At 41.2% G+C, this 13,870-nt stretch overlaps 1 protein-coding gene across 2 annotated transcripts in view; it reads left to right on the top strand.

Annotated features, from left to right (window-relative positions):
• Tjp2 (tight junction protein 2) overlaps window positions 1-13,870 on the top strand; it is a 121,246-nt gene that overhangs the window by 31,154 nt on the left and 76,222 nt on the right. The gene's annotated exons all lie outside the window — the stretch shown is intronic.

Consider the following 13,870-nt stretch of genomic DNA (forward strand, 5'->3'; position numbering starts at 1 on the left):
GTTCAGTCTTTTATACCTTCCTATGTAACGCCCCTAGCCATGCCCAAAAGTGGGCCTGGCTAGTGACGTAGTTCACTGCCTATGTCCATATATGTCTTTAGTCATGCCTAAAGTGGGTGTGGTTAGTGGTGTGGTAAACCACTCTTTTATTACCTCATCTGTATGCGCCTCTAGTAAGTCACATGGCTAATGGTGGCACATGGCTTCCTCCTACAATTCCCCTTTTAGTCTAAAAAGGATATTTAAACTTAGAACAACTAACTTGTGTCAATGAACAAAATGTATCAAACATCTATCCCATCTAAACCTAAACTTACCTGAAAGAAACACCCAAGTCTGAACACCTCTTTCCAATCCCAACTCTAAAATAATTGAAAACTAACACTAACAGGTGTAAACTATCGTTTTATATCAATAGTAGGGAGAGAGGGTGTTGAATTCTCAAAACTACTTCCTGCTTAGATGGGACAATGACAGTCTCATGGGGACTTGTGAGAAGAAAAATGTTAGTGTAACAAAATCTCAGTAGATCAGACAGTCTCTGTATGGCAGGAGATGCTTGAATGAAGTTCCTGACTAGAGTTCTAGTGTTGATTAAGCTCTCTTCTGAAGCTCTGGCCAGATTGTAGAAGGTGTGCTGTTTCAGTTCCTTGGTCTGGAGTTGTGTCAAGTGATGTAGTTTCAAGCCAGTTTCAGGATAGTGCTTGTCAGGTTGAGTCGATGATGTGGGGCAGTTCAGATGCCTCCAGTCGAATCAGGTGGAGTCAAGGAAGTGGATCCTCATTTTCTTTATGAAGCAGTTGAAGATTACTGTCAGGTATTCCCTTGTTCTCTGGAAAACTCAAACACTAATGTTAACAAAGAAATATTGTAACTTTTATATGTATGCATACTGGAAGAGGTGACAATAGGGAAGATGGTAAACATGAAGGAAATTAGACTTTTCAGAAAAAGAAATCCATAGATAACAGTCCCTAATTTTATTTTCTTCTGTCTTATATCAATGGCTCTTTGATAAAATACAGAAATACAGTTTGTCCTTTTTCATCAGCATTAAGAAAATTCAACGTTAGTAAAGCATTATGTAACCTGTGTTTGGGGGTCTTTGTTCCCCCTGGCTGTTTATGAAGCATCTCTTTTAAGGTTCGTTTAGATCTTCCAATCACTGCTTGTCCTGTGGGATTGTAAGGTATACCAGTTACATGTTTTATATTATAATATTTGAAAAATTATTCCAATTTACTGGTGACATATGCTGGAGCATTGTCAGTTTTTGTTGTTTTAGGTATACCCATAACATCCATCACCTCTAAGAGGTGTATAATAACAGAATCAGCTTTTTCAGAGCTGAGGGCAGTAGCCCATTGGAAGCCTGAGAATGTGTCTATGGTACGGTGTACATATTTCAAACTACCAAATTCTGGGAAGTGAAATACATCCATTTGCAAAAGTTCATTTCTGTGAATAACTTTAGGATTACAACCTGCTGGTAATGGAGTTTGATTGTAGAATGAGCAACTGGGGCAATTTCTTACTATTTCTTTGGTTTGTTGCCAGGTGACAGAGAAATTCTTATTTAAACCTTTGCTGTTAACATGGTGTTTCTTATGAAATTCTGAAACTTCCAACACATTACCTATTAATAAACAATCAATTTCATCATTGCCTTGTGCCAGAGGACCTGGCAGACCTGTATGGGATCTGATGTGTGTTATATATATAGGATGAGTCCTGTTTCTGATGGTTTCCTGTAATTGTAAAAACAATGAGGTTAATTCTGTACTATCAGGAACAAATTCTGCAGTCTCAATGTGCAAGACAACTCTTTCTGCATACTGAGAATCCGTGACTATATTGAGAGGCTCTTAAAGTCTTTAAGTACCATGAGAATGGCATATAACTCTGCCTTTTGTACGGCGTTGTAAGGGCTTTACTTATATTTCCTGATTTATACCCTGCCTTACCTGATTTGTTTGCATCCGTGTAGAAGGTAAGAACTCCAGAAATAGGTGTTTGCCTCACGATACGTGGAAGAATCCAAATTGTTTTCTTTTTTTTTTTTTTTTTTTTTTTTTGGTTTTTCGAGACAGGGTTTCTCTGTATTGTTTTGGAGGCTATCGGTCCAGCCCAGCCTCGAACTCACAGAGATCTGCCTGCCTCTGCCTCCCGAGTGCTGGGATTAAAGGCGTGCACCACCACCGCCCGGCCCACATTGTTTTCTTTATGAATTTGATTCTCTCTGTTTTGGGATAGTTATTACTAATAGTTCCCAAAAAGTCACTGCAAGCTATTTGACAATACTCATTATCCTTCCATAAGGAGGAAATTTCCTCATTTGTTAAAGATACAATAATATCACCTGGGTCTTTCCCAGTCAGTTGACAAAGCCTTAACTTACCTTTTAATATCAAATCAGAGATCTTTTCTATATATGTTTTCAATTTTTTATGCTGTTTATGTGGCAGAAATACCCATTCTAGTATGATGTCTTCCCTCTGCATTAATATTCCTGAGGGGTATTCTCTAGATGGTAAAATAACCAGAATACAGTCTAGTTTTGGATCCACATGTGCTTCTAATATCCTCTTTTCTACCAATTCTAATTCTTTTTCAGCCTCAGCTGATAGTACTCATGGGCTGTTTAGGTCTTTATCTCCTTTTAAATCCATTTTCAGGTGTTTTAAATCATGCCCTTCTACACCGATAATTGTCTGTAATTGAGAGATTTCTCCTAATAGTTTTTGAAGATCATTAAGAGTCTGGTAACGATCTCTTCTGATCTGTACTTTCTGTGGTCTAATTTTCTGAGCATGTATTTTATAACCTAAATAATTAATAGAATCTCCTCTTTGTATTTTTTCTGGGGCAATTTGTAATCCCCAGTGAGGCAAAGTTTCCTTTACTGCTTCAAACATCTTTTCCAAAGTATCCTTATTTGAATCAGACAGTAGTATGTCATCCATATAATGATATATTAACGAATGTGGAAATTTTTTATGAATTATTTCTAGAGGTTTATGCACAAAATATCAACACAAAGTTGGGCTATTTAACATACCTTGAGGTAGTACTTTCCACTGGAATCTCTGTACCGGTCAGGAATTATTATAGGTAGGTACTGTGAAGGTGAACTTTTCTCTGTCGTTTTCTTGTAACGGTATGGTGAAGAAGCAATCTTTTAAGTCAATAACTATAATTGGCCAATCCTTAGGTATTAGAGAAGGTAATGACATCCCAGGTTGTAGAGACCCCATAGGCTGAATTACCTTATTGATGGCTCTAAGATCAGTAACCATTCTCCACTTACCAGAGTTCTTCTTGACAACAAAAACAGGTGAATTCCATGCATTAGTTGATTCCTCAATATGTCCAGCATCTAGCTGTTCCTGAACTAACTTCTCCAAAGTCTCTAACTTCTCAGATATCATAGGCCATTGACCCACCCAGACAGGTTCATCTGTCAGCCATTTTAAGGGTAGAGCTTTTGGTTGCTCTGTAGGTTTGGCACTAGTATCCTGCTTCTGTACAGCCTGTACATTTGGCATCTGTTTTCTGTACTGCCTTACTATATTCTTTCTACCACCAAGAGCTTGTCTATAATTCCTAGCTGATACAGGAGGAATGTTAATCTGCGTATTCCATTGCTGTAATAGATCATGACCCCAGAGGTTTATAGCAATATCTGCAACATATGGCTTTAACCTTCCTCTCTGTCCTTCTGGCCCAATAAAGTCAATCCATCTAACGCTCTGTTTAACTTGAGATAGGGTTCCAATCCCTAAGAATTGAACCTTAACCTCTTTTAAAGACCAAATTGGGGGCCAAGACTTCTGATTAATGATGGTGACATCACTTCCGGTGTCCAAAATGCCGTTAATCATCATATTATTTACTTTAACTGGTAACTTGGGTCTATGATATTGTATAGAAGTTTGCCAAAATATACGTTTTGTATTTCCTCCTGATGTAATTGATTCATCCTCTGGAGCTAATGTATTATCCAGTGCCGTATTATTTACAATGGGCAGTGGATCTTCTAATTGTCCTGGCAGAGGCTGTCCTCCACTGTTACTGGGAATGACCGGATAATCTTGCTTTTTGGGGCCATCCTGAGGCCCCTGCTTAAGTTTCCCGGCTGTAAAGGTCTACCTTGTCTATTTGTAGTCGACCAGCATTTGTTGGTCCTATGTCTGCCCTTTCCACACCTCCTGCAGAGACCAGGAAGCTGAGGCCTTCTGTCTGATGCATTCCTGGTAAAAGCATTTTTTCTAGGAATGCGTTGTCTACAGTTCCTACTCAGATGTCCTATTTTACCACAGTTAAAGTATGTGGCATCTTTATGTCTGTTAAAATTTTTGGAGATTGCCTCCCCTACCCAGGCCTCTATATCGTCACAGGTAGGGTATTTGGCATCCTGGTGCCTCCTCAAGCCTGTAGAAATAGCTTCACCTACCCAAGCTCCCGTATCCTGACTTTTATATTCCAGATTCACTGTATATAGGACCCATTCCTTCAATGGCGCTGATCTTATTTTTAATGGCCAAAGTACCTGCTTGCATTGTGGATTTGCGTTCTCATATGCCAAAGATTCTAGAAGGAGTCGCCTAGATTCTGGATTTGCTACTTGTACTTCTATTGCTCTGGATAATCTCTCTAAAAATTCAGTGAACCTTTCCCTTGGACCCTGTGCTACCTTGGTATAGTGTTGCATTATCTCTCTTGTTTCACAAACCTTATCCAAAGCATTCAAAGCAGCTGTACGGCATAAAGACAACCATGTGCTCATCATATGCAGACTGAACCTGCGGGTCAGCATAAGCACCCTCCCCAAGAATCTTGTCTTGGGGCGCTTCATGACCGTTCTTTAATCCTGAATCTCTTAGGCTTTCGCCTCTTGCCTCCATAAAGCTCTCCATTGAATTTGACAAGAATTTTTGAGCACTGCTGAGGCTAATTGGGCTCAGTCTTTTGGGGTTACTGTATTTGCAGTGGCCCATGAGGTTAGGAGCTCTCTGACATAGGGAGAATGAAGACCACACGAAACAATGGCCTCCTTGATTCTCTTTAGGTCCTTAATCTGTATAGGTTCCCAGTGATAAGCAATGGGACCATTTGAGTGCTTTTTCGTTGCTGGATTTTTGGTTACAGATATTGGGAAAACCATAGGTGAACGCATAGCAACCTTAGGGAGATCTTTCCGGCATTTGAGAGGTGTGGGGAAACCCCTGTCTTGACCTGTTGCTTGTATATCTTATTCTGAAGTATCAGATTGGACGTCTTCTAAAACCTGCAGTCTATTCATCATTGTTTCTCTGAGCTCTTGAAGTTCTTGGTACAAATAATTTTCTAAGGACATCAGGGAATCGTTCATTTTTTTGCATTCGTCATTTACACATGATTCCAAATATTTAATATTCTCATCCTTAGAAAATTTCTCAATGGCATGTAAACTGCCTTCCAGAAATGACGTTCTATCAGCTAGTTTGTCATTGCTCTCAGACATGGAACAAATCTTTTCTGTTAGCATTTCAATCTTATGTTCCAGTCTTTGTAGTTTGCTAGTGAAATCATCAAACATGGAACAGTGTTTTTGGTTAAACATTTCAACATTATGTTCCACTTTTTCTATTCTGTCTGTTGAACACATTTTTCCTGAAAGTAATTCAATTTTGTGTTCCATCTCTTTAAGCCTGTTTGTCAGACCTACAGCCTGGTTGGGCTGAGGAGCAGCCACTTTCTGGGCACCTGGATCCGGGTTCCGGAACTTCTGACACCAAAATGATGCTGCAACAATAAACAGCACACTTACTGAAAGTAAAAATAAGTATTTATTGTAGAAATTAATCACAAGAGACCAAACAAGTAACCCAGATGAGCCAAGTAGTTTTCCGCCATCGAACTGGAAGCCGGAAGCCGGGAAAAAGAGAACTAGACTTCCGCTGTTCAGTCTTTTATACCTTCCTATGTAACGCCCCTAGCCATGCCCAAAAGTGGGCCTGGCTAGTGACGTAGTTCACTGCCTATGTCCGTATACGTCTTTAGTCATGCCTAAAGTGGGTGTGGTTAGTGGTGTGGTAAACTGCTCTTTTATTACCTCATCTGTGTGCACCTCTAATAAGTCACATGGTTAATGGTGGTACATGGTTTCCTCCTACAACCATGTACATAAAAGTAGTAATTAACTGATATCTAAGTGTATGTGTACACAAGTAAACATAACGGTTTTAGTTACTTTTCTCCTGCTATAAAGAGACACTATGACCAAGGCAACTTATAAAAAGAAAATAGCACTCAGGAGGCAGAGGCAAGTGGTTCTGTGTGAGTTCAAGGCTAGCCTGGTCTACGGAGTGAGTTTTGGGATAGCTAGGGCTCAACAGAGAAACCATGTCTACAAAACAAACAAACACCCAAAACATAACAAACAAAAAATTTATGGGTGTGGCTTCCTTATAGTTGCAGAGGGTGAGTCCATGGCTCTCAGGGTGGGAAGCACGGCTGCAGGAAGGCAGGCAGGCAGGCAGACAGGCAGGCAGGTAGGTAGGCAGACAGACAGACAGGCCGGCCATGGTGTTGAAGCAGCAACTGAGTACTTATATCTGCTCTGCAATTGGAGGCAGAATGGTGGTAGGGGAGATGCTTGTGTGGGCTTTTGAAACCTCACAGCCCACCCCACAGTGACACACCTCTCCAACAAGACCACACGTCCCAATCCTCCTCCCAAAACAGATTCACCAATTAGGGACCAAGCATTCCAATACACCATCCTATGGGGCCAGACCCTTTCTTCTGTAGGCCAAATACAACATTTTGCAAATAATTTCTTTTCTAAATTCTAAAACACTTGCAGGAGTGGGAACAATGGGATAAACACATGATCCTATTTTGAAAGCTGAGGTTGGTAGGAATTTTTAAGAGCAGGACTTTGAGGCTATCTTTCCTGGGCAAAGAAGCCAGATTATCTCAAAATGGTGATCTTCCTGTCTTATGTCAGGGAATACTGACAATGTTTCTTTAGCAAAATTCTTCAAGCTTTGGTGTTGATAGAAGTATAAGCTTAAAAATATCAGTTCTCTGGTCTCTTCTCAGACCCACTTGTTGCACGAATTCTAGTTGGTGTTAATAATAAAAACCCAGCACAGATACTGGGGTTAAAGCTGAAGATCAGAAAAGAAGCGTGGCCAGCCACTCGAGCGTTCTTACTTCTACCAATGTTCAGACTGCACGGGTGATCCTGTCCTCAGACTGCATCTCCAGACTGCCTCTGTCTCCACCAAACCTCAAACTGTTTCAGACTAACTGCTGCTCAGATCGCTCTGAGTGCCTGTCTTTTCCCGCCTTATATTTCTCTCTCTGCACAGCCATGTTCCTTTCTGTCCCCACCTCCTTAGAGCTGGGATAAAGGCATGTGACTCCAAGTGCTGGAATCACCTTTGTGTGAGCTCTGTTTCTCTTTTAGACAGATTCCATATCATGTAGCTCAGTATGGTCATGAACTAACAGAGATCCATCTGCCTCTGTCTTCCGAGTGCTGAGATTAAAGGTGTGTTACCACTGCCTGGCCTCTAAGGCTAACTAGTGTGGCTGCTGGGATTAAAGGTGTGTGGCTAGTTTTGTACTCTGATCTTTAGGCAAGCTTTACTTGTTAGGTCATAGAATATCACCACACCCAGTCACTTAATCTTGTGGGCCTAGGATCTTGTTGTGATTGTGTGTGTGTGTGGGGGGGGGTATGATGTTTTAATCAGTGCCTCATGCCACTTTGAGGTTTCAAAAACCCATGTCTGTCTGTCTGTCTGTCTGTCTGTCCCTAACACATATAAGCTCTTTACTGCTGCAGCACCATGTCTGCCTGCTGCCGTGTTCCCTGCCATCATGGTCATGGACTAACCCTCTATTTATAAGCTACTTTGGCCATGGTGTCTCTTCACAGTAATACAAAAGTAACTAAGACACAGGGCCTCTATATAGTTGACTGTCGTGGAACTTGGAATGTAGACCAGTTTGGTCTTGCACTCACAGAGATCCACCTGCTTCTGCTTCTTGAACTCAGGGATTAAAGGAATGCTTTTTTACAAGTAAAGCAGAGACACTGATGCCCAATGTCCAGAATTGCTATAACATTTATGTTAATTGGGGGCTAGAGAGATGGCTGACTGCTCTTCCAGAGAATCCAGGTTCGATTCCAGTTCCAGGGGACCCTAACCCTCACAAAACACCAGTGCATATAAAATAAAAATAAATAATTAACAAAGATTTATGTTAATTGACTTACTATAGTGTTGGAAGTTTTTGGTACACACCATGTATTTAATCTGTTGACTGGGGTTTCTGCTTTTTTTCTGCAGGATGAAGCTAGCAGGTAACATTTGCCCCTGAAAAGAGACCTAGTAAACCCTGGTAACACAGTGTAGTGCCTGTTCCTTGCCAGGGAGGATGTAGTCCTTCACAGGAAGAGCATCTCCCTACAAGGCCTGCCAACTAAGGCCACACTTCTTGGCTCCCATGTTAGTTACTTTTCTATTGCTGTGAATTGACATTATGACAAGGCAACTCAGAAGATTTTTTTTTTTGTGGCGTTTAGTTCTAGAGGTTTAGACTGTGACCATTGTGGTGGGAAATGTGGCAGCAGGCAGGCATGGTGCAGGAGCAGTAGCTGAGAGTTTATATCCTTATCCCAGGCTAACTAGGAATGATGCCAGGCTTTTGAAACCTCACAGCCCACCCTAGGGTCACACTTCTTCCAACAAGGCTACACCTAATTCTCCCCTAACAGTTCCATCAGCTGGAGACCAAGCATTTAAACACACAAGCCTATGGGAGCCCTTAGCATTCAAACCACCATATAGCTACCATCACTGGAGTTGGGTGAAGCTTTGTACCATCAACAAGGCGGAGCACTATTTTGGTCTCTGCTAATGGCCTGGACAAACATGATGCTTTGCCCTGGAAGTCTCCTAAAAGCCAGGGCTCACATAGAACTATAGCTGCTTCTTTCCAACTTGAAATCTCCTTCCAAATAGCACTGCAGGCCTCCCGAGAGGTTTAAAAGTATGTATGTATGTATGTATGTATGTATGTATGTATGTTTGTATGTATGTGTGAGAGAGAACATATATGTGCCACGTATGTGTGTGGTCAAAGGACAACTTTGGGGACTCCATTCTCTCCTGTCATGTACGTCTTGGGGATGGAATTCAGGTTGTCAGTCTTGGCAGCAGTGCGAGCCTTGCCCACTGAGCAGTCTTGCTGGCCCCATTCCCAGACTATAAACCATCTAGACCAAAGCTGAATCTGAACTGCAGAGCCAATTCTTTGGTCACTTGTGAGGTCAACTAAACTCATCATACTCAGAAATGTTAGCACCAAGCAGAGGGTGCAGTGGCTGGGGATGTTTGCTCTGGGCAGGCAGAGGAAGAGGCGGTGGGAAGGTACCATTTGCCAAGAAGTTATCTCTGTGAGTCCGACTACTTTGTACTTACCGTAACATCTTTCATCGCAGCAATAACATTCACGGTGCTGTATTGCCAGTGATAACAATGAAGTTCAAAAGAGAGAGACTTGGATAATCAACTCTTTTGCTTTCTTTGGCCCCAGCCTTCCTATTGTACCGCTGATGCTGAACTTTCCCCAGCCAGACCACCCAGGGCCTTTTCATATCGTCCTATGTTCCTAAAAGGCTTGTTTCTTGAACTCCATTTCCTTGCTGTATCTATGACTTAGATATTCTCTGGGCATCACTTCCTGGTATTGACTCAAGTGGGTGCTTCCTATTTTAGGCATAGAAAGGAATCTAAGCAGGAAGCCCATGCCCATCTGTAAACATGGGACTGAGGAAGGAAAATCCCCAGTTGTAAGCCAATCTGGTTAACGAAGACCTTGTTCCCCAATCACAAACCAAAAGAAGAAAAGAAAAGAAAGAAAACAAAACAAACAGACAAAAAAAGAACACCAGTGAAGACTCTAGGGCAGAAATGACAGAGGCAGGGTCCCAGAAGCCACAGCCACAAAGAAAGCCAGTGTGACTGCTGGCAATGAGCTTGTGAGACTGAATAGCTGGTGAGGTTGGAGAAGGTGGGGTCACCTCAGCAGACCTTGGAGGTTGTTTTAGGGCTAGCTGCTGTAGCAAAATCCTATACCGGGGGTTGGGGGGTGGGGAATTCAAAGCACAGATGTTCATTTCTCACACTTCTGAAGACTAGGCAGCCCAAGATAAACATGCTGGGCAATTCAGTTCTTTTGTTTTAATTTTTAATTTAATTTTATTAGTTTGTATGTTTGCATGTTTTGCTTGCATGTATTGTGTGTGTGTGTGTGTGTGTGTGTGTGTGTGTGTGTGTGTGTGTGTAGGCTACAGGAGGATGTTAGATCCCTTGCAACAGGATTTACAGGTGGTTGTGAACTGCCATGTGGGTCCTGGGGATTGAAGAGCAACCAGTGTTCATAACCACTGAGCCATCACTTCAGTCCTCCAGATTCAGTTCTTGATGAGGACCTTCACCCTTTGCTGGCCAGAAGAGACTTCATTTCTTAGCATAGTATTTTCTAAAGATGTGGAGACAGTGTGGGATGGGGGAGGAGGGAATCCATTCATCCCACTATGAGGATCTTACTCTTTTTCCCCCCATGCTCATGTGTATGCCTGTGTGTATGTGTATTTGTATGTGCATGTTTGCAGGTGTGTATGTGTATGTATGTAGGTGTATATATGTATGTATCATATGTATGTGTTTTTGTATGTGTATATATGCAGGTATGCAGCCAGGTGTGGTAGTGCACGGCTTTAATCCCAGCACTTGGAGAGGCAGAGACAGGTGGATCTCTGTGAGATTGAAGCCAGCCTGGTCTACAAAGTGAGTTCCAGGACAGCCAAGGCTATACAGAATAATCCTCTCTCCCCCCTCCAAAAAAAAGAAAGAAAGAAAGGAAAGATGGAGAAAGAAAGAAAAATGCTGCCCATGTGTCTGCACAAGTCACCAAAATTTCCAAAGTTAGTTAAAACTTCTTGTGCTCATATACTCTTTCATTATACAAAATCAATTTTATGGTCATTAAGTCATCTAACATGATTGTAAATATGTCAATTGAAAAAAGAACAAAATGGTTCTGGAAATGTGACAGTGTGGCAAAGCTGACTTTCATTCTGAGTCACGGGGCTATAAAGACTGCATGCAGAGGGCACTTTGTTTGCAGGCTCTTCTATGCAGCACCTAGAAGCATGGAAGCTAAACATGAGCACATCATAAAGTACTAGAAAGTTCTCAGACCTCCAGCTTTTGACTAACTGAAAACCACTGTTTTATCTGGCTGCATTTTTCTTTTTTAAGATTAAAAAAATTATTTTCTGTGTATGAGTGCTTTTCCTATATGTATATGTGTATACTGTCTGCCTACTTTTGGAGATCAGAAGAGGGCATCAAGTCTCCTGCAGCTGTACTTCTGGATGGTTTTGAGGGTTACCATGTGGGTACTCAAGTCTTCTGCAAGAACAACAAGTGCTCTGAATCACTGAGCCACCTCTTCAGTTCATAGACAGCATTTTCCACCACTTTATAGATATTCTACTTCTAGATCCTAGGAGTCATTCCTTAAAATTGCAAGACTTGGGCTTAGCAGGTAAGATTACTTACTGTGTTTATAGAAAGTGTGTCAGAGGGTTTACAGTTGCCTTTAACTCCAACTCCAGGGAATCTGATACTCTTTTCTGGCCCCTGTGGACACTGTACACATATCACACACGTTTAAATAAAAATAAAATCTTAAAATTTTTGAGTTTTTTTTGTTTATGATCATGATATCATCTAAGCTGAAATCTTACTGATCATATTTTCTTAAAGGTGTGAAATCACGACAGACTACATCAATTAAAATATAACCAACAAATATTTTCTAGCCATATACCTTGTAATATTTTATTGAAGGTAGACCATTATGAATGATATAATGGCATCACTATGACTTTGGGAATTATATCATCACCCTTCCTCTGGTTTTTGCCTGGTATTTATCACAGATGATAATTCCTAAGTTTACTTACTTTCTTGATTATCTACCTCTATTTTTATATTTTTATTAAATTTTTGGTAGTATGCAAAATACTAGGTATTACTGGTACATATAATATATACTTGTATCTTGCTCATATTTGCAGAAATGTAAAATACTTCATTATTCCTTTTGCTGGGGCCATGCCCATCTCTGTTCATCTCTGCTGTTGATTGAATTAGGACCACACAAGTCTGTTAGGGCCTGAGGATGGAGCTCTGTGGTCAGTTGCATGTTTAGTATGCATGTGCTTTTGAGGCTCCAGACTCTATCTCTATCACAGGGGAGATGGGAGGGGAGAAAAATATCATTATTCCATCAGGGTGGACAGGATGGGCAGGAATGTGTGGCACAAGAAGTTCCAAGTTCAAGTAAACAGTTCTTTAGTAATATAAGGTTTGGAACGATAGATAGCCAGTCACCAGCCCCCACTCCCCACAAAAGAAAGAGATGAACCAAACAAGAGTAGTTTAACCTCCTCTGAGGGTGAAAGGACCAAATGCGAAGTCAAGGATTTGAGCAGAAGTTGAGGTGCCCCCTCCCCTACTCCTGAAGTAGCTCTGCAAGGCAAGAGGGTGGTTATTGAGAACCAATGTTTGCAATGAGGAGGTGCAGGAAGGTAAGACACGCTCTTCTTCTTCTTCTTCTTCTCTCTCTTTTTTTTTTTTTTTTTTGGTTTTTTGAGACAGGGTTTCTCTGTGACTTTGGAGGCTGTCCTGGAACTAGCTCTTGTAGACCAGGCTGGTCTCGAACTCACAGAGATCAGCCTCCCTCTGCCTCCTGAGTGCTGGGACTAAAGGCGTGCGTCACCACCGCCCTGGTGCATTTCTTCTTTTTGAGAAGTGTTAGGGATCACATGGGGCTTCTTTTGACTTGTCAGTTGTAATCTTTTGTGTGTCTGTCTTTCTCTTCATCATGCTGTGGGCAACTCCCTGTTATATGCTATCTTTATCTCTCTCTAGCTACCCTAGGGGATAAGGTAGGCATTTAAGAAATGTTTGTGGAAGGGGTGGGTCTGTATGATTCCAATCTGCCTTAGGTGATGAAAGTACCCTGGAGACTTTTCAGTGTGACTTTATATTGTTCCCAACTGAAGAAACTATGGAACCATGTTGCAAATATATACACACAGATATTTATTTAAATATATTCTGTGTGGGGAGAAGTGGGGGAACAGGATATCTCTATATAGATCTGAAATCTTAATTTTTTTTCTTTAATGGTTGGGATAGCTGCTTAAACATACTAGGCAAGCACTTAGTCCTGCCCCACCCACTTCTGGTTTTGGTGAGGCTGTCCTAGAATTGGTTGCATAGTTCAGGCAGAGCTTGAATTGGAGACAATCCTATTTCAGCTACTATGCTCTGGTTTCCTGCTTAGATTCCTCTGTCTGCCTGGTGAGCAAATGTTAGCATTCTGCAGGAAATCTGACTAAATGCATTGTTTGTCTAAACGCATTTGCTTGAGTTGTTTTATCTTATATATTTACTTGAGACAGTCTTACTGTGTAGCCATGGCTGGATTGTAACCTATTGTGTAGACCAGTCTGGCCCAGAACTCGGAGAGATCCACCTGCTTTGCCTCCAGAGTGCATCAGACTGAGTTGTTTCGACTACTCTATTTCAGAAACCTTATACATTGTAATGTACAACAAAACAAACATTGAAGATAATTTAAAAGGGAAATTCAACTCACAAAGCTGTCATTGAAACATTTTCCCCATATACTTTCTGATTCATTTATGTATTTTTATGCATTATTAATTGTTATCACAGGTTAGATAAAACTTGTATTCATTTTCATTGACAGTTAACATTGTCATTATTCT

The sequence above is a fragment of the Mesocricetus auratus genome, unplaced genomic scaffold (assembly GCF_017639785.1).
Source record: "Mesocricetus auratus isolate SY011 unplaced genomic scaffold, BCM_Maur_2.0 Super-Scaffold_4256, whole genome shotgun sequence".
Classification (NCBI taxonomy): Eukaryota; Metazoa; Chordata; class Mammalia; order Rodentia; family Cricetidae; genus Mesocricetus; species Mesocricetus auratus.